Source organism: Girardinichthys multiradiatus, chromosome 1, assembly GCF_021462225.1.
Source record: "Girardinichthys multiradiatus isolate DD_20200921_A chromosome 1, DD_fGirMul_XY1, whole genome shotgun sequence".
Classification (NCBI taxonomy): Eukaryota; Metazoa; Chordata; class Actinopteri; order Cyprinodontiformes; family Goodeidae; genus Girardinichthys; species Girardinichthys multiradiatus.
Genome location: NC_061794.1, coordinates 4,426,667 through 4,439,715, shown reverse-complemented (window position 1 = coordinate 4,439,715; position 13,049 = coordinate 4,426,667). Strand labels below are relative to the sequence as shown.

The following is a 13,049-nucleotide window of genomic DNA, read 5'->3' as shown; positions in this document are numbered from 1 at the left end:
CAATTCAAATCAGAACATTCCATTTGATTGCTAAACTGTTCATGAATGAGTGTAGATCTACACTGAGGGAACCAACAGTGGGCTAGTTACTAACTTTTATATGTAATGTCAGCAGCTCTGTCAGAGGAAACGGTTCCAGAAATGAAAAATGTTTAAGCCTTCTGTTATAAAATTACACATTCATAGAACTTGGTATTCCTTAGATAACTGTAAACCTTTATGAAATCTAGAATATTTGGATCTGTAATGTGAATTACTTAGACAACAGATAAAGGATAAAGCAAACATACTAGATTAACAAATATTTTTTCAGATATTGTTTGGATCCAAAAATGTGCAGAGAAGGGGAACATTTAAAATGGTCCAATTTAAACAGAAAACTTTAATTCCAAAACAGACAAAAAGGCTTTCACGCATTTAGGGGATTTTGTTTTCACTGAATTGTTTTGTGGCACTCTCAATAAAGATGAAAAGTGGATAAACAATCCGTATATTTTATACTTTTGTTTTCTTGAATAAAAGCTCTTAAAGTGGTAAAAAGACAGATTATGGTGTTTTCTGATTAACCCCTGATAATCTAGAAGCTCCACTCACATCGCATCTTTATTTCCTTGCTGGGATAGAAGGAAAAAGCACATAAAACAGGGATGTTGTAGCAGAAACAGTAAAAGCAGGCCTCCACTTATGGTCCCTGTGAGGATATGAGCTCATAGAAGCTTGTGGGTCCCAGACATAATAAATAACAGATATCCATAGGGAGCACCAGGGACTGTTTCTGAACACACGCCAAATGTTTGCTATAAAATGAATCTATGTTGTTAGAATGTAATTCAGCGAGATGCTCCCAGTCTAAACGCCTGATTTCCTCTCACTTATGACCAAATACATCAGTAAATTATGAGACTGATGATGTCATAATGATAATTGTTAACTGCAGCCTTGGCTTAATGCTCAAAACTCATTTCATTATATCCTTTTTTGTCAGGTCTTATCTAATTTTACTTGCAGTTTGCTTTTTAACTATTCTCTTTTTATGTGATGCTAAAATATACTCATTGTTTTAATTTTGTACCACTGTTGCCTTGCAGCAAGAAGGCTCCGGGTTCGAATCCTGACCTTTGGCTTCCTGCATGGAGTTTACATGTTCTCCTCAAGCACGTCTGGATTCTGCGTCACGATTGTCTGTTCAGTGTGTCCCTGCATTGGGACCTGTTGAGGGTGTTCTCATGACCTCTGGAGACTAAGCCCCAGGTGTGCAACCATGAAAAGTACTAAACATATATAGGCATTGGATGGATGTTTTCATACATTTCTTGTTTTAAATGTAAAATTCTTTGCTTCTGTTCCTGTAGGGCGTTCTGATTACAATATGTATGAATGGTAGCATACAAATAAACTTTCCAAGGATAGAGGTAACAAAGAAAGTTAGTCACTCAAACAAGATATTTTAACAAAGATCATTTTTATTGGTGTAGTTTGTCAAGATATATTCAGAGTGTTAAAAAGGTGGAGGGAAGATCTTAAGGTAAAAACAAAGCTCCCAGGTGCAAAATGGTGTGAAACAGGAGATACTAAAGCTCATGGAGAGAATATTGTGTAAAGACAGAAAGGAAAATTTGAGGTATTCATAACTGATACTGTCATCCCAATTTTTAGCAAGAATTTCTTAGTTAGATGTTTTTCCGATATTGTGCAGCCCTAATTGGAGCTTACTTTGACACCTGCACCATTTTCTTAGAAGCTTTCATAAACTGGAAGGGGCTCATCTTTTCGGTGAGTCTGTAAACTGAGCTTCCTTACATGTAGACCCTGTTAAGGATCCATTTTAAACCAAATTATATTATCCCAACCCTAACAGTGTAGGTGCCTAAACCTACAATCCCAAAAAATGTTGGATGAATCTGATGGACAATAAAAACTACAATAAAGAGTAAAAATTCAACTACATAACGAGTTAAATGGTCCAAGTCATGATATTAGTTCCCAGCACAAAAGATGAGGGGACTGTTTCACAACTGCACTAATATGGACCTTTTTGGTCTTTCAAGAAGTAATCATCCAATTTCTCCATGCTCACAAATAAAACCTCCATAAACAAATTATCTAAACAAAACACATAGATAATTGATAAACTATGTATAAATATTTTGCAACCTGCTGTAGATGTTAACATACACTATTTTTTGGCAGCAATTCCTTCGATAAAAACTGCCCCTTCAGGCATTGACTGAGTTTTCTTTTTTACTTCATATACACAAAAATCACATGAAGAAATGTTCAGAAAGATTTCAGACTAATGCATATGGCACTGAATATATTTGTTGACAGGGGGGTGGGCTGGTACAGGTGCCTATTCAGAGTCTGATGATCATCTACCTAATCATGAGTACGGTTGAGTCTTGAGAACCGATTTCTAGTATCAATACCTAAAAGAAGAAGCAACCGAACCCCACAAAAGAAGAATCCACAGGAAGTGTGAACGTAAAATAGATAGTATGCGGCAGCAATTGAACGTGTGGCTAAACTTAAACTTAAAAAATGACCAGTTGGGTCAGTGCAACACGTGACGTTCAAAAAGATTATTTTATACAAACTAGGGTGCACGACCAACATGATTAAACACCTCCGGATTCATGGTGTAGAAGTAACAGAGTTCCCCATGTTTGATACGCTGCACCTTCCTCCGCTTCCTCTTCCTCCAGCTCCGACACTCATCCTAGCTCCACACTGCAGTCACAATCTGGTAAGTAAAATAAAATACGTCTATTGGGAAAACTTTTCACAAAATGCTGTAATCTTTCTGTGGCGCTCTATTTCACGCAGAAAGACCACTAGTGAGCTAGTTCATTTATACCATGCCAACTTTTTTGAACCTGCCTCTTGAAGGAATTGGAATCGAGAATCGCTAGGAACAGGAACCGGAATCAAAACAAGGAATCGGAATCGTTGAAATTCAAACGACTAATTATAAATTATAAAGTAGACCTTTCAAAACGTTCAGCTAAAAACAAATATAAAATCCAGTGGTACATATTAAATATTGCTGTGTCACTGAATATTTTTTTATGAGTGTACCATAACAGCCTTTTAATTACCTAGATATTTTCCTTTCTTTAACTGTGGTGGAAGGAGAAATGTAACCACATCCAGCTTTGACTAAATAAGGTGATTTGTGCCAGGAGCTATGAATAATATTTAGTTCGCATGTGTGTGTATATATATGTGAGTGCGTGTGTGTGTTTGTTTGGTGAAGGAGAATCTGAGGAATGCTCCCCAACCCTATAACAATCCTGGATCCCACAGCGCAAATAACACCCCAGTAAAAGAGTCGTGTTATTGTAACACACAGTGTGGCACCAGCAGACTTCTACATTCACTGCTCCATTTAAAACAATAGAACAATTGCCTTAGCCTGTTTCAGGCATTCAGCTCTACTCTCTGTTGGTGTTTAATTTGCTCCACTTCACAATTTTCGTCATAAATTACCTCATCAAAACAATGTACAGGCTTTATTAAAATGCTCAGTTTATGACGGCAGTGGTCAAGCAACAGGCAGAGTAAATTAAACTTTACTAAATAGGAAAATAAACTGAGGCATTAGTCAAAAATGTTTTGACTGTTTGGATATGGTTATGGTTTCTACCCTAGTTGAACTTCCGAGAGCAAAATAAATTCACGTCTGGTAGTAAATGAGAGCTGAGGAAGGTGGTGAGCTGTTCTATTGTTTCAGAAGAATCTGAAGATAAACAGGAGAAAACACTGGGCGGAGAAAAGAGGTTCTGACCAAGACAAGTTCCACAAGAACCAGACGCAAATGCTGAGCTACAATGTTGTCTGGCTCCATCTAGTGGTGGACCTTATATACTGCTCTTTTCACTATTAACTACACATATTTAAAAAAAAACCTTCATAGTTTAAAAGTAATGTTTACTGAGTTATAATATAAAACTACGTATCATTTCTGCAGTTTGAGTTTGAGCAGGGAAAACAATTTGTTCATGTTATCTGTTTGTGAACAGATCAGTGAGTAATGGCTGTTTTTCTGCTGTTTCTTATGAACAAAACATCAATCTTGGTGCTGTAGAACATAGAATTTAAAAAAAATCATGGATAATATAAAAAAGGAGAACAGTGGTGCTGTGATAAAGACAACCTTGGGCTAACTCTGTACATAGAATTAACATTGTATCTCCCTTGTAAACAAAAAAAAAAATGATAAAATGTATCCAAAAGTAAATATTTTTGCTGTGTTCATAAACCTCTCAAAGAAAAGTTCAAACAAAATACAGGAAAAAAAAAGAAATAAATTCTAAATTAATCTTAGTAAAGTAGGGTTAACATTACAAAGAAGCTAAAAGCAGACTATTTACCTAACGTAAGTGATGTTGCAATGTGTTGATTTCATTTCTAAAAGTAAAGTCCTAAAGTTCGATTGGTTGAAAATTCTATATATTTAGGAATTCATCTTTATACAAGATTTTACTGTGCAGCTGCTGTCTGAGGTATGCTAAAAAAATCTTCACATGTTGCACTGTAACACATTCAAACGTACCATAGAGCATATAATAATGAAAACAAAGTGAATTAAATAAAATAGTTGAACTTTTATCCTTTTTGAAAAAAGTTCTTCAACACATTCCAATCTCTTCTATGTTCAAAACCTTGTCCTCCATCAAGTCCATCAAGTCTTGTTGTGGAACAGTATGTTTGGTTTGGCTATTAGCAACTATTTATAATTAGAATTAATTATTAACAATTATTACCTAAATTATTAATAAAGTTAGAATATTAAATTTTCAGTCAGACTAACAAATCAGGAGACTACCTGATCAGGAATCATTAGCCCAACAGGTTTCAGTCTGTCAAGTATTGCCCTGTGAATACCAGCTCAAATGGTGTGGTACCATAGAACAATAGAAATAGGAGATATAAGCTCTGGCGTTGGAAACAGCAAGCCCTGCACACAGTCAGTTTCTACCACTTATTCCATAGTGGGTCGCAGGGGAGCTGGTGCCTATCTCCAGCAGTCTACAGGCAAGGTACACCCTGGACAGGTCGCCAGTCCATCGCAGGGCAACACACAAACAACCATACACACATCTAAAGGCAATTTAGAGAGACCAATTAACCTAACAGGCATGTCTTTGGACTGTTGGGAGGAAGCCAGAGTACCCAGTGAGAACCCATGCATGCACAGGGAGAACATGCAAACTCCATGCAGAAAGATCCCCGGATGGGAATCGAACCCAGGACCTTCTTGCTGCAAGGCAACAGTGCTACCAACTGCACCACACATATATTGAATAAACACACATAATATAAGAATTTATTAACAGAAATAATTCACTTTCAGGTTAAATATTTGAATTATCAAACTCTTCTACTAGACTAGTAACACTCAACTACAGCTGTGACTCCTTCCTAGGCTGTTCTAAAATGGGGTTAATGCTGTGCATTCTGGGATTCAGAGTTTTGCCAGTCTCTTTGTGTAGTTCAGATGTTATTCTCTATCCATGGCTGGGCCCAGGAGTCCATAAGCAGTATTTTCAAATTACATTTAAAATACTTCCTATTCTCTATGGTACACAGATTATCGAGCCATAAACATTCAAACTTTAAAGAAATTAGGCTACTAGAAGAAGCAGATCTGATGTTTGTAATCCCTTATGTCTCTGGGTAAAACATAGGCATTCACTTTTATTACCACACTTATATCTGTTGGATAAGTACAATGCAGATTCATAGTACATCATCTCTGGACATTTAAAGAATAAAAATAGGATATCCTCTGGGCAGGCCTTATAGCTTTTCTGTAACAAACTGCCTTTCAGCAGAGTCAAGTTTTCTAACTTTGAGATGTTAAATCTAAATCTGATACAGCAGCTACCTCTATCTGATGGTTTTTCCTAAAAATCTTCTCAGAAAGGGAGCATAATATCCCGCAGTTACCTTAAATATGAGCAAATGATACCAGCGTCAGCTGCCCTAGAATGTTAGAACGTCAAGATAAAATAAGATCAGATGGGAAAAGACTCAGAAAGTAAGGAAAAGAAAACATTAAATGGCCAATTTTAGTAAAACAAAACCATTTTGACTCATTCAAATATTGAAATAAGAAATTGATAAGATGTGTCTAAAGATTAGCTAACTAACTGAGCTGAATGTTGTACTGGTATTTTACACATGAGCCTTACACATCGTGGTTTTTAGTCAAAGACTGGAACAAGAAGAATTTCAATATTAGTATCCTTTCCTTGATCAACAAAATCACAAGACAACTTGGGGTGGTGTGCAAATGCAGGTACAGAAAAACGTTTAGTATGATCATTCAGATATGAGATAACATGGTCATTTTTCTAAAATAAGCTCAATTGTGACGTAATCAAATAGTAATATTTTTAAAATTGTTTATTTATCAGCTAGTTGAATAAGTTCATTTGTTCTCAAAGCACAGGTCTGCAATGCCAACATCTTCACATCACCAACAGCTAACCACACTCTATCAGTCTGAACCTGAATGCTGCAGATGTCTGAACAGCTAGTTAGGCACGACACGTGACAACACTCCTAACCACATGACACATGGTGGTGTGGAGCAGCGAGTCAAATGCACAGATTACTGCTAAGCGATGTTTTTTTCTTTTACTTACTGCAGATGTGGTGGGGGTGGCAACTACTGTCTGCAGCCACACAAAGGCACGTCAAATAAGGACAAGTTTCATCTGTTTACATCTCACACATCCTGTGCCAGCAACCTCTTCCTTTATCTTTGCGGTGGATTTTATTTCTGTTTTCTTTGTTTTTTTCAAAGCAGGAAGATGCAACCAGTCATGGAGCCATTTAAACAGCTCCATAAAATATGAATGTTAGTTCTATCTGCCATTTAAAACATTAAAGCTTAAAATAAATAACTCATAATAAGAAAAACTTTGGACAGGCTTTTCTTGATAATAATCAACAAATAAAAATCATATAAGACACACCTGAAATCCCAAGGGATTGGAATCTGACAAGTCACCATGTTAGGTTTAGCCTTCTCATTATGAGCCAACTATAGACTATAGAAAACATGGATGCAACCATTGTATGTGAGATATGAGATCAAGGAGGTCCTTTCTTCAAGTTCAATGCTGCGAGACAAGAAGCTAGCATCGTACTTGGATTATCTCTCTCTTTGCCTCTTTGACCCGGTGGTTGCTGACTCAGTGGTTCTTAGACAGACTCAGGTGGTACCCTGAGTCTGTCTATCTTGGACTGCGGCGTACTTAAAGAGCTGTAACTACATGCCCTTTGCTGCTCTTAGGAACTGTTAATCTCACTATTAGAAAAACATCTTCACATATCTTTTTTATAGAGCAAAACTAGCCTGGCAAATGTAAGCAACCAGCTTCTCTATATAGAATGACTGAAATGTCAAGACTGGACATGAGATAAAAAAGTAAATAAAATAAGACATTTTAAATTTTCTCACTTATTTAATTATTTTTATTGGGAAAGTGAGAACCCATTTGTGGGCAGGCAGTTTTAAATGCAAAGTGCCTTTAATAAAAACTAAAAAGCCCACCCAGATACAGGTCCCAAACAGACATCACCAGGAAAATTAACATGGTGTGAAACTAAGAAAATATAACTCAGCATTAAAAGATAGCAAAATAAACAAAACAGTGTCTTCCATTTAATACTGACTAAGTTGTATAGAGAATTACATTCAATACATCAGGGGCAACACATTTACGGTGCCTTGAAATAGTATCCCACTTTGAACTTTTTCACATTTTGTTCCTTAACAACAACAAAATGCAACACATTTCAGTAATATGTCATTTGAAAGATGGAAACAAGTTGGCGAACTCCAAACCTTTTCACACCTGATTGTCCAACTAAATTGACAAGGTGCTAGGGGAGCATCTATCAAAGAATCAGCCAAGAGGCCCATGTTAACTCTGGAGGAGCAGCAGACATCCACAGCTCAGGTGGGACAATTGTCGATGGGACATCTATTAGTTGTGTATCCCAACAATCTGGCCTTTGTGAATGAAGAGCATGTATGTAGAATTGTGCTGTATCCATCCATCCAATCCATCCATCCATCCATCCATCCCATCTTATTACTAGATTGCAATTTAATTCAAGGGCCAACACAGAGACACACACCAAAAAGACCATGCACATACACACACTTACACCTAAGAGCAATTTTGTTTAGAATGGCCAATTAATTGGCCATTCTAAATTTAAAATGCATGTTTAACTGGAGTAACTACTGTAATCTAACACATGCTGTGGGAGCAGATGTACACTTCATGCAGAAAGCACCGGGTGTTTGATTTAAACCCAGGACCTAAGTGCTGTGATGCAACAGTTCTGAACAAGGCACAACATTTAACTTGAAATGTGTAAATTAACACTGTTGAGTGCCACAAGGTGGCTTTAGATGTGAGCTGACAGTGATCAGAATTAATTAAGGTTCATTAACATTTTTAAGACATGTTAAGATAAACATTTCAAAAAACATTCAATGAAGGATATTTTTTAGGTTTGGAATGTTAATTTGACAAAAATCATACTGAATGTGTGTAATTGATAACAATAGTCTTTTATTATGTTTATGAATCTGAAAATATTGGTTGCATAAGGCAGGAATTCATATGCCAAAGATCAAGAGCTTACACATTCAAGTTAAGAGCTGGATTTCATGAATAAGATGTTGTTAGTCCAGTATGACCAAGTCTGATTCGTGAACTGCAACAGTTCCAGCCAATAGAATGATGCTGTGCAACTGCAAGGTCACAGCCTCCTTTGGGTTGTGCTTGTTTTCTTTTAGCTTGTGTGGCAAGATTAGATCACTACCCAGTTTTCAGAAGGAGCTGATTATAAACGTGAAAAAATTTCCTTTGCCTAAAAACTTCAACTATCATCCAGTCCTCTGATCAAGAAAAATATAAAGCAGAAAAAGTCTTGGATTTTTTTTCATGTTAAAACAGTTTGGCGTTCTTTATAGAAAAGTTTGCTGGATGTGAAAAATCCTAATGGCCGAGGTGGACTATTCTTGCAAATTGGCGTCAAAGCACCACAAAGCTAAGATGGAATATTTGTACCATTAATGCCTGTTTATGCAGATTCCACATGTATCAAGGATCCCATTGGAAGCACTTTGTTGTCATCTGGTCCAGTGTTGTTCAGCCCTGGTCCTGGGGGCACACTGCCCTGCATGTGCTTCAGCACACCTGATTTCAGTTAATGGCTGATTATAAGATTTTTATTCAATTCAGTTCAGTTTTATTTATATAGCGCCAATTCACGACACATGTCTCAAGGCACTTCACAAAGGGTTTGGAATGGTGCGAGGTTGTTGGGCAGGTTAGATTAAATTACTGAGTGTTAGAGTTTGGCCATTTTAGAATGGGTTATGTGTAGGGGTACTAAGTAAAATAATACACTGATAAGTGTGTCCATGTAGAGCCCACTGATGGACATTGTTATACTAAAAACTACAAGGATTGGGGGTACCACTGTCTGCCAGACTGATTATAACCATTGGAAAAGAGAAGGGGTCACACAGGTAGCAGAAATGGAGAGTTTGTTTGCACCTCAACCATAACTGAGCCAGTTTAGGCTAAACCTGACTCCCCCTTACTCCATCCAACAGGGAGGGAAGAAGGCAGAGGTAAAAATAATTGGAGAGTGTTGTTTCCTGCCGCATTGTGTGAAAGGTGGGCAACTTTAAAATGGGCTAAGTCAATTCAATCGAATCATATAGATTTCAAGTCAGATACATGCATTCCAATTAGTCCTAACCATTGAACAGTGGAGTCAGATTCAGTTATTTATTCAAATTGGATAAAACGTTTTTCTATCTAAGGAAACACAGCAGATTGCATTGAGTCAGTAACTTGTAGCAGTCACTCTTCCTAGATGAGCATGTAGCGGCATGTAGGTTTTTACTAAACTGCAATCACCTGAATCAAAATGTTAAAGCAGGGAAACTTCTAAAATGTGCAGGGCAGTGTGCCTTGAGGGGCAGACTTGAAAAATACTGATCTAGTGGTCAGAGTTATGCCCAACTACTGAATTTTATATTAAAACATTTATATCTTAAGTTTGTACAACAGAATGTCCTTGATTTAGAATCTGCATGTGTATGCCACAATTCAACTGTGTTAGAGTCCAACACTTTTTCATCGAACTGGCACCAGGCTGTGGACCATTAGGGTCGATGACGAGATAAGCAAGGGCTTCAACATTAACGATAACAACCAAGAACAGTAGTTTAAGTTCCAAACCTTTTTCAAAAACTTACCAAGCGTTCTATAGCACATCTTTCATACCTTCATAAAAAAGTATATCCTTCAATAACAAAATGTTACCTAAAAAGTGTCACTAAAATGAGGAACCGCTTCTTAAGATGAGTTTGAGAAACAGATTTGTTGTCTGTTGTGTAAATGCAATGCAAAGCTAACGATTACAGCTCCTATGGCCAACATACTTCTCTTTATGTTTTGACCAGCTAGAAACCCACAATTCACAAAAAGAAATGGTTATTCTTTTGAAAACTTGTCATGACTCTCTGACAGTTGTAACACGGAGCAGAAAGCTAAAGTTGTTTTTCCTACATTCAGAGGGCGGGTGGCTCTCAGAAGACAAGATCTATTGTTGCCACATAAGCACACCCAGTCGAAGGAAACAAGCGCACCCTAAGGAGGCTGTTACCTTGCAGTTGGACATTATTAATCTATTGGCTGGAACAGTTGCTAACCGATGATACCACTCCAATCCGAGATCCTGTTTACACAACAACAATCCATTGAAAACAAGACTTTTTTTTTTAGTTTCTGTGAACACATCTACACGACAACGTTTTGATTACAATCTGTTAACACGGCAGCGCCAGTCGGTAGGATGGTGTAATTCCCCCGCCATGCCACTAGTAGGTGGTATGTTCTTTGAAACTCAACATGTGCAAATACTTCCTGCTTACAAAATGGGGGGGAATGAGCACTTTGTTGTAGGACCATGTTACATTCAAAAGAATCAACAGCACAAATAAGTACTCTGTAATCCACCATTGTTATCGTTGATATCTTTGTCTTCTTCAGCTTCCGTTATGTTGTGCACATTAATGTCTACTGATTTCAGTCATATTGTGATGAGCCAGGCTGCACGGTGGAACAGTTGGTAGCACTGTTGCCTTGCAGCAAGAAGGTCCTGGGTTCGATTCCCACCCTGGGGTCTTTCTGCATGGAGTTTGCATGTTCTCCCCGTGCATGCATGGGTTCTCTCTGGGTACTCCGGCTTCCTCCCACAGTCCAAAGACATGCCTGTTAGGTTAAGTGGTCTCTCTAAATTGCCCTTAGGTGTATGAATGAGTGTGTGTGTGTGGTTGTTTGTGTGTTGCCCTGCAATGGACTGGCGACCTGTCCAGGGTGTACCCTGCCTCTTGCCTATAGACTGCTGGAGATAGGTACCAGCTCCCCTGTGACCCACTATGGAATAAGCAGTAGAAAATGACTGACTGACTGTGATGAGCCAGGGCTTCCCCATAAGAAAGATTGCATTTTTCCCGCCTACACAACATCAGAGACCGGGATGTTTTCAACATATTACTCTCTGGAAGCCGTTTTCAAATTGTGCCATTTTCAGAGAAAACCTTGGCTGTTGTCATGTAAATGAACAGTAGAAATGCAACTAAATTGTTCTGTTTTCATCAGAAAATGTCATGTAAATGGGGCATCAGAGATCGCAAAATAATTTGCTAGCAGGAAAATCAGACTTGTAATGCAAGAAGGCAAACGAGGAGAAAATATCTGTGCAAGAAGCATTAAATCTGAGTGTGGAAACAAAGTTTTGAGCGAGAACAGAATATATTTCAAAGCAAGCGAGAAAGAAAGCGACTTTTGAGAACCAGCATTACAAATTTTGAGCACAAATACGTGAAATTCTGCTCTTAACTTGAAACTGTAAGCTCTTGATTTTTGACATCTTATGTCCCCTATACTGCTTTGTGACTCCAACTAACTATACTTAACTATAAAATGAACCACATAATAATAATGCATAAAGACATCCTAATTTCGAGGTAGAGAATTTTACAATTTCACTTGTCAAATGGAGTAGTTCCAGGAAGCTTCACCTTCTCATGCTCTTTAACATGCACCAGGTGGCCCTCCTGCTCTTAGTATCAGGCGCGCTCCCAGCGGCTGAGGGCGCAAGCGGCCACTACTAACCTTTCCTTAAAAAACAGGCAAAGTCGGGGTGTTTCCTTATTTGGTGTGGAGCCCCTAACAGCGGGACACTGCTGTGCGGAGCAGCACAAAAGTGCCCATCAACTAGTTTACATATAATTGTAAAAGGATCAAACCTTGTGGTTGGTGATGGCACCAGCGTCTCCCTGCACATCACACGGACCTGACCTGACCTCACCTCTGCAGCTGCCCAGTTGATGGGATCAGCAGAACTTGTTAAAGTCCAGACGCAGCAACACCCACACGCTGAAAAGTGCCCCACTCTAACAGCATCACAGAATAACACACACACACACACACACCTCCCTGAAAGATTCCACTCCAGAACAGACGGAGAGCAGCAGTTCCTATTACGCAGAAACCAGACTCACCTGTTGACCGTTCACCTGTGTGCTGATCTGCTTGGCTTCTCCGTGGTCGGCTCTGTCAGGGCGCGCTGCAGTCACTGTGGTCACAGAGGGTGTGTGTGAGCGTGTGTATGTGTGGGGTCCCGGACCTCCTCCCCAGGCGCAGTCCCAACTGGGGAAATGGTTTGAACTGGTGGCGTAACGGAAAAGAAAGAGATAGTTTGTCCGCTCTTTTACTCTTTTCTACCTCTGCCTCTCTCTTTCTCCCTCCCTCTCTCTCTCATTTCCTCTCTCTCTCTCTCTCTCTCTCTCTCTCTCTCTCTCTGGTTTCCACCGTGAGAGCCTTAATTGGTAAACGGGTAAAATATCAGAGGAGGTGGGGGCGTTACTCCCCTCTTCTCCAACTCTGTCTCTTCTTTCTTTTACCCTCTCTTTTTTCAAAAGGTGATGTAATGCCCGC

General features: G+C 38.7%; 1 protein-coding gene across 4 annotated transcripts in view; it reads right to left on the bottom strand.

Moving 5' to 3' along the window:
* Positions 1-12,807, bottom strand: part of flna (filamin A, alpha (actin binding protein 280)) — a 69,617-nt gene extending 56,810 nt beyond the window's left edge. For all 4 annotated transcript variants that reach the window (XM_047377854.1, XM_047377874.1, XM_047377865.1 and 1 more), the window contains exon 1: positions 12,614-12,807. The gene's annotated coding sequence lies outside the window, so the exon portion shown is untranslated. The remainder of the gene's footprint in view (positions 1-12,613) is intronic.
* Positions 12,808-13,049: the final 242 nt, after the last annotated feature.